The sequence below is a fragment of the Nicotiana attenuata genome, unplaced genomic scaffold (assembly GCF_001879085.1).
Source record: "Nicotiana attenuata strain UT unplaced genomic scaffold, NIATTr2, whole genome shotgun sequence".
In the NCBI taxonomy this organism is placed as follows: domain Eukaryota; kingdom Viridiplantae; phylum Streptophyta; class Magnoliopsida; order Solanales; family Solanaceae; genus Nicotiana; species Nicotiana attenuata.
In genome coordinates, this window is record NW_017670351.1 from 91,976 (window position 1) to 100,195 (window position 8,220).

The window sequence follows — 8,220 nt, forward strand, 5'->3', positions numbered from 1 at the left end:
GTCAATCGGCCATAAGAGCAACCTCCCAAGCCATCCAAGGCGGGTCTGGAGGAATGGCCAAGGGTAAAATGAAAGAAGAAACGGTTATGGCTGCATCAGGGGCAAGAAGACACCGGGCCCCTAGACCCATCTTCTCTGAAAGAACCCCTCAACATCACTACCCTCACCATGACATGGCTTATGCTCCTCAACCGTATGCGGTCATGAATGCTCAACCCTTTGCTCGACCGCAGCCACAAGCCAACAGAAATCAACCTCCATTCCAAAGAAACCAGCCTCCTCACCAAAACCACTACAATCCCCGGCCTCCACAAGATAACTTCCGTCCTCGAGAACCACCCAGGAGACCAAACTTTACCCCAATTGGTGAATCTTACTCCAGTCTATTCCCGAAACTTGTCCAAATGGGTCTACTGCAGTCGGTTCCTCCGAACAGACAAAACTCGGCATCGCCTGCCTACAGAGCTGGTGTCAGGTGTGCATACCATTCAGGGGCAGAGGGCCATCATACAAATAACTGTTGGACTCTGAAACAAGCGGTGGAGAATTTAATAGAGCAAGGGAAAATTGTGTTGAGGAATGAGGATGTCCCAAATGTGACCAATAACCCGCTGCCCGCTCACAACAACGGGCCAGTAATCGGGATGATCTGTGAGGGACAGAGAATTCGATCACAGCCTTAAGCTAAATTGTTTATTGCCGGACGTCAGAAGAGAGCCCGAGGTGGGCCCGAAGCAAGAGAAGGGCAAATCACTGTAGACAGAACCAGAAAAGAAAGCTGATTTGAAAACAGGAAAAAATTACATACCAAGCAGGCTATGGGGTACGGGGACAATTAAGCCGTCTCGGCTGAATGAGCCAGTGGTATATTGGATGCGTACACAGAAGCCGATAACCAACCCGTGCTGCGGTACGCAATGGCAATTTATCAGCAGACGGGGGTCACATACAAGGGAAAAGGAATCTTGGGAGAGTAGCTAGAAAACCTCTGATTGAGAAATATTAAATATACCAGGAGGTAAACCATGCCGCTCGAAAGCGCTTCCCACCCAAGAAAACCAGTAGTTGCTGAGGAGCAAGAAGCCTTCTTTCAGAAAATGAAGATGCCTGAATTCAATGAAACAGTGGATCAATTGAGGAAAATCATCCGGAACAGGTGTCTGCTATCAATTGGTTGACAAAATCCTCCAAAACATCCAGAGGATCTGATGAAAACTTTGAATGAGGCATATATTGCCAATTGAAACTTCAGTCGAGCACGTCGAAGGATGGCAGAAAGGTTCTTCGGCCATCAAATCAACTCTCTTTTAGTAAAAATGACTTGCTCCAGAAGGCGCAGCTCACAACAAAGCTTGCATCTAACCGTCAATTGTGAACGGTTATATATGTTCAAGCGAGTCTGGTAGAATGGAGGTTCGGGGGGTTGACATTTGCCCACTCTTCTACACTGCAAAGGATGGAAATTGGGACAGGAAGGATTCTCAAATATATGTTTGTTGTTAAGAGCTTTTGGATGGTATTCAAGAGGGATACCATCGTGAAATTGACTTTGATATTGACCATAGTCCGGTAGAGTTTGGAGGTGACCTTCAGGTGTGTGGAACATGGATACATCTTATACTTTTCCTTTTGGGGAGGGCCTTGGATCCATGCTGCACGGAGCTGTGCCTCTTCACTCTCACCAAATGGTAGAAAAAAAAAAAAAAAAAAAAATAAAAATCTTGAGTATGCAGACCAGGAAATCGTGGTCCACGGAGAAGAGAGCAGTCCATTTATACGGGATCCCATCTAATCCCGTGTTGGGACAGGCAAGGGAAGGATAGTGAGCTATATTGTTTATCAAGCTTCGAGATTGTGGTAGCAGATCAGCACGAGGAGGGAAATCCTTGTCCTCAGCCTTTCCTATCTAATGCTTAATCATGGTGGCAGAGAAATGATTAGAACACGGTTTCAAGCCAGGAAAAGGGTTGGGAAAAGCCTTTACAGGAATATCTGAGCGGTAACTCTACCCATCCGAAGAAAAGTTTCTTCGGAATAGGCTTCCACCCTACCCAGATGATGAGAAATCGGGCCGAGGAAAGAAAGAAAGAAGGATGGGTTCTGCCTCAGCCATTGCCATATCTCTATGACACTTTCGTCAAGGCCAAGTATGGCAAGGAAAGGGATGACGAGTTGTTCACAGCTGAGGAAATCGAAGATATATGTGGAGCTATGAGACAAATGCTTTATGAAACCAACATGGTTCAGCCAGGGGAAGGGACTAGCACCGCTAAGATGCTCTATATGGGACCAGATGCTAAACTCCAAAACTGGAAGGCTACGCCATTCCCGATTAGGCGGGAGTCCCGGTAGACTAGCCCTGTCGCCTTTTCTGCATCTTGAGTTATTTCAGGGTGTAGCTCGGATGTTTCTTTTAGTTTCTTGTCTTTTGAATTCCTGAATGTAGACCCTGTTATCTTTCCAATTCCAAGAAATGAAATCAATATTTCATCGTCCATCCTTCTTTTCTTTCTAATTTTGGTTAGTTTTCCTTTTTCATCTTTTCTTTTCAGTTATAATAACGCGGCTTTAAATAACATTACATGCTCGCGGACTTCATGCCCAGACTCAAACACGCTGTCTAATTGTGAAATAATGAATCAAGAACCGGAATATGATGAAGAAAAGGCCTTTAGGGAAATAAATCGAGAATTGGAACAATTTGAGAACAAACCTAAGCCAAACTTGAATGACACTGAACCGGTTAATTTGGGAACTGCCGAAGAAATAAGGGAAACCAAAATAACCATTCACACAGATGAGCAAACTCGAGATGCAATAATCCAACTCCTGTTCGAATTTAAAGATGTGTTTGCTTGGTCGTATGACGACATGCCAGGACTAAGTATGGATCTAGTGGTGCACAAATTGCCAATTTACCCCGATTGTCCACCAGTGCAGCAAAAGAAAAGGAAGTTTAAAACTGATACCAGTGATAAAATCAAAGAAAAAGTCACAAAACAGTTGAAGGCGGGGGTAATCCGAGTGGTCCGATATACCACATGGTTAGCCAACGTGGTTCCAGTGCCCAAGAAAGACGGGAAAACCCGGGTGTGTGTGGATTACCGAGATCTGAACAGGGCAAGTCCCAAAGATAACTTCCCATTACCTAGCATTCACATCCTTGTTGATAACTGCGTCAAACACAAAATACAATCCTTCGTGGATTGTTACGCAGGATATCACCAAGTGTTGATGGATGAAGAGGATGCCGAGAAGACAGCTTTCACTACACCCTGGGGTACCTATTGTTATCGGGTCATGCCGTTTGGGCTAAAGAATGCTGGGGCAACTTATATGAGAGCCATGACCACCATTTTCCACGACATGATGCATCAAGAAATAGAGGTGTATGTGGATGATGTAATCATTAAGTCACGAACTCAGAGTGACCACGTTCGAGATTTGAGAAAGTTCTTTGAACGGTTGCGCAAGTATGATTTGAAGTTGAATCCAGCTAAATGTGCTTTCGGAGTCCCATCAGGCAAGCTCCTCGGTTTCATAGTCAGCAGGAGAGGTATTGAGTTAGACCCCACCAAGATAAAGGCCATTCGAGATTTACCTCCTCCAAGAACTAAGAAAGATGTGATGAGTTTGTTGGGCAGGTTAAACTATATCAGTCGATTCATCGCTCAACTGACTACCACCTGTGAGCCCATATTCAAACTGTTGAAGAAAGATGCGGCAATCAAATGGACATCCGAATGTCAAGAAGCCTTCGACAAAATCAAGGAATATTTGTCAAACCCTCCCGTATTGGTCCCACCGGAGCATGGGCGACCTCTCTTTTTGTATCTGACAGTGCTGGAAAATTCTTTTGGCTGTGTCCTCGAGCAACATGATATAACTGGGAGAAAAGAGCAAGCAATTTACTATCCTGAGCAAGAAGTTCACCAGCTATGAGGCCAAATACACTTTGTTGGAGAGAACATGCTGCGCTCTGACGTGGGTCGCTCAAAAGTTGAGACATTATCTTCAAGCCCACACCACCTATCTAATAACCAGGTTGGATCCTTTGAAATACATATTCCAGAAACCGATGCCCACTGGGAGGCTGGCAAAATGGCAAATCTTGCTCACTGAATTTGACATAGTTTATGTTACTCGCACGGCAATGAAGGCCCAGGCATTGGCAGATCATTTGGCTGAAAACCCGGTTGACGAGGAATACCAACCGTTAAGCACCTATTTCCCGGATGAGGAAGTAAATTCAGTGGAAGCCATCTCTGAGGATACTCGTTCTTGGAAAATGTTCTTTGATGGAGCAGTAAATGCAAGAGGTGTAGGCATTGGGGCAATCTAGATATCACCCAATGGTCACCACTACCCAGCTACCGCTAGGCTCCGATTCTTTTGCACAAACAATACGGCTGAGTATGAAGCCTGTATCATGGGCATAAATATGGCGATTGACCAAGATGTTGAAGATTTATTAATCATGGGGGACTCTGACTTGATTATCCGGCAAGCCCAAGGAGAATGGGAGACTCGAGATGTTAAGCTTATTCCCTATCGACAGCATGTGGAAGATCTCACCAAACGCTTCAAGTCGATAGAATTTAGGTATATCCCTTGGTGTCATAATGAACTAGCCGATGCACTCGCCACTCTAGCTTCAATGCTGCCTTACCCAGGCAATGCCCATATTGACCCTCTAGAGATTCAAATCAAAGAAAAGCACGGGTATTGTAATGCGTTGAGTGAAACCTAGCAATCAGCCCTGGATCATGATNNGGGTTTGAAGCCATCACCCTCAAGTCAGTCACCAGAAAGCCGTGGTAGACTTTGTGCACTCCAACCTCATTTGCCGCTTTGGCATTCCTGCAATTATTATTACAGACAATGCAGCTAACTTGAACAGTCGCCTGATGGAGGAGGTATGTGAACAATTCAAGATAACGCATAGAAACTCAACTCCCTATCGGCCAAAAGCCAATGGTGCTGTCGAGGCAGCAAATAAGAACATCAAGAAGATTTTGAGAAAGATGATTCAAAGCTCCCGGCAATGGCATGAAAAGTTACCCTTCGCATTACTTGGGTATCGCACCACAGTACGTACATCAATTGGAGCAACACCGTACTTGTTAGTTTACGGTACTGAAGCAGTCATACCTGCAGAAGTGGAAATCCCTTCACTCCGGATAATCGTTGAGGCGGAGATTGAGGACAGTGAATGGGTTAAAACCCGACTAGAGCAATTGTCATTAATTGATGAAAAACGGATGGCCGCGGTTTGTCACGGACAGCTGTACCAACAAAGAATGGCCCGTGCCTATAATAAGAAAGTGCGTCCCAGGAATTTTGAAGTGGGACAGCTGGTACTCAGACGCATTCTTCCTCATCATCAGGAAGCAAAAGGGAAGTTTGCCCCTAATTGGAAGGGTCCATACATCATCCGGAAAATTTTGCCAAGAGGAGCACTGTATCTGGGAGACATCGAAGGGAATGATCCTGAGACAGCAGTCAACGCAGATGCAGTAAAAAGGTACTACGTCTAATCCTCATTCGGCGATGGCTTTTGTGCAATTGAGATGACGAAGGCTTTTCTTCTCGCTATCCAAACACTATCAACCCTTCGTAAACCCATTTGAGCCGGTTACTCTCCTTTGGCTACCCTCTTTGGAACCCGGAAGTACGAAAAAAAAAAGAGAGAGAAAAAGAAAAAGAAAAAGAAAAAAAAAATATATATATATATATATGAAAAAAAAAATATGATGAAAGGAAAAAGAAAAACAAAAACAAAAACAAAAACAACCAAAAACAAAAATTTCCTGAACTACGTTTGACTTGATCCCGAAAGGGTACGTAGGCAGCCTCTTTCTGGGGTTCAGTCACACCAAAACAAAAATTCCAATTTCCCCAAAAAATGAAACTGGGGCAGATGATATAATGGTTCGGCCATGAATCCGCCGAAATGGTTCCAAAGTTGTAGTTCCGCCCAAAATCCTTTTTACTCAAAACCTTGTCCAAGTCCTTCTGATCAATTGGCAAAGGCATGGGAATTGAAAAGCAATATTGTTGGAAGCTGGTATAGTCCAAATTGAGAGAAATAAAATGAGAGAGTCTTATCGGTGAAAACCTTCGGGCACCATAAGGCGACGGGAGAAGAGAGACTGAAAATGAGAGAGTCCGCTTAGTGAAAACTCGCAAAGAGCACTATCGGGCGACGGTGAGAAGAGAAATGAGAGAGTTCGATTGGCGAAAACCCGTAAAGGGCGCTGTTGGCCGAAAAGAAGACATCTCATCACTAAAAGAGTCCTGGCAAGGTTCCCCGGTTTTGAAATACTGATTAATGGGTTCACGAGAAGCCGAAAAGTTTGTGTGGGTCGGGCATCCAGTCCAAGAAGCATGTCATGTTCATTTGAAGCCAGCATGTACACCCCAGATAAGTCCTTCTTTTCCCCGAAAGGGACGCTTCTCTTTAAAATCATATGCTTGCCTTTTGCATACTTTTTCTTTGAAGCCCTTTCGGTTTAACTCTGATTCCGTAACTAGTACAAAGAAAAGGTGGCAGGACCGGTTTCACAGGGCTCCGCCTGGTCAGAGTCGAAGAAAGTACTCAGCCTTAGCGAGTGCGTCAGGCCAATCCCGACTAACCATGGTAGTTGATGCTTTCAAAGCGAAAACATTGGAAAAGAAAGGAAGTCAAAGGCAAAGGTCCTAAGGGCAGAATAAAGTGAAAAGGTCAGAGCCCACACGGGCGAGTCATAATGAAATCCTGAAGGCTGAGCCCGGTCAGTTTGAAAAGAGATTCACCCTCAAGGCAAACCAACAGCAAAGTTCTCAACGGAAATGGGGCCGGGATCAAGCAATTAGAATGATCAAGGCCACAAAAACCAATCACTATTTCAAACTAACAAATTGTTCTTTGTTGAAAACATGTTTAATTCAAAGCAACCGTGCAAGAAGCAGGTGCAGTCCAAAAAGAAATGAAATGCGCAAGCGCTGAAACAGCTTTGCAGCAGGAAAACGACCAAAAAGGAAGTTTCCCCTTCCCAAGTTCTTTCATGTGTTGTGCTAAATAAAAGGAAAACATAAAAAGAGGAAAACAAAAAAAGAAGAAGAAAGAAGAAAGGAAATAAAAATGAAAATCCCAAAAGAAAAACAAATCATGGTAGCATAGGATCCCATTCCTTAAATATCCCGGCCAAAAACCGAGGATCTCCCGGCCAAAAAACCGTGGAGCTTTTCTCTTTCCAAAATCGCGGCCAAAAAACCGAGGATCTCCCGGCCAAAAAACCGTGGAGCTTTGTTTTCTTTCCAAAATCCCGGCCAAAAAACCGAGGATCTCCCGGCCAAAAAATTGCGGAGCTTTTTCATTCCAAATCCCGGCCAAAAAACCAAGGTATGGCCGTCCAAAAAATCGTGGAGCTTTTCTTTCCAAATCCCAGCCAAAAAACCGAGGATCTCCCGGCCAAAAAACCGTGGAGCTTTTTCTTTCCAAATCCCGGCCAAAAAACCGAGGATCTCCCGGCCAAAAAACCGTGGAGCTTTTTTTTCCCAAATCCCGGCCAAAAAACCGAGGATCTCCCGGCCAAAAAATCGTGGAGCTTTTTCTTTCCAAATCCCGGCCAAAAAACCGAGGATCTCCCGGCCAAAAACCGTGGAGCCTTTTCTTTCCAAATCCCGTCCAAAAACCGAGAATCTCTCTACACATTCCTGATTTGATTGCTTAGATATGTGTCACAACTAACTCACGAAATTTTCCTAGTGAAAACTGGGGCAGAAAATTTCGTTCGTTTGTTTGTTTTGGTATCCTAAGCAGGTCAACCTCAAGACACAAGGTGTGAGATGACCAATGGAATAAATCTCAATCCAGAATCAAGAAAAGAAGAAAAGAACAAAAAAGATGAACTCAAATGTGAAGCAAGCAAGAGCGCGAATTGCTCAAAATCTGATTGAAGTCACAAGCTCCGTTGATCCTGTTTTGACCCAATGCTGCATGGAGAAGTAAAACACCTACAACTTGCGAGTATCAAGATTCAGATCGAAGTCCACAGCAAAATCAGCTAAGACTCAAGATCAAGTTTCAAGACAATTATAGATAGGAATCTTGTAACTCATAGTTGATAGGCATAGCTAGCTTAGCTTTGATTTTCCTTTTGGGTGTAATAAGGAGGTCAGCAAGCAGTAGCAGCAGCAACAGCAGTGAAATCACAGCTCGTGGTAGTCCCAGCTACC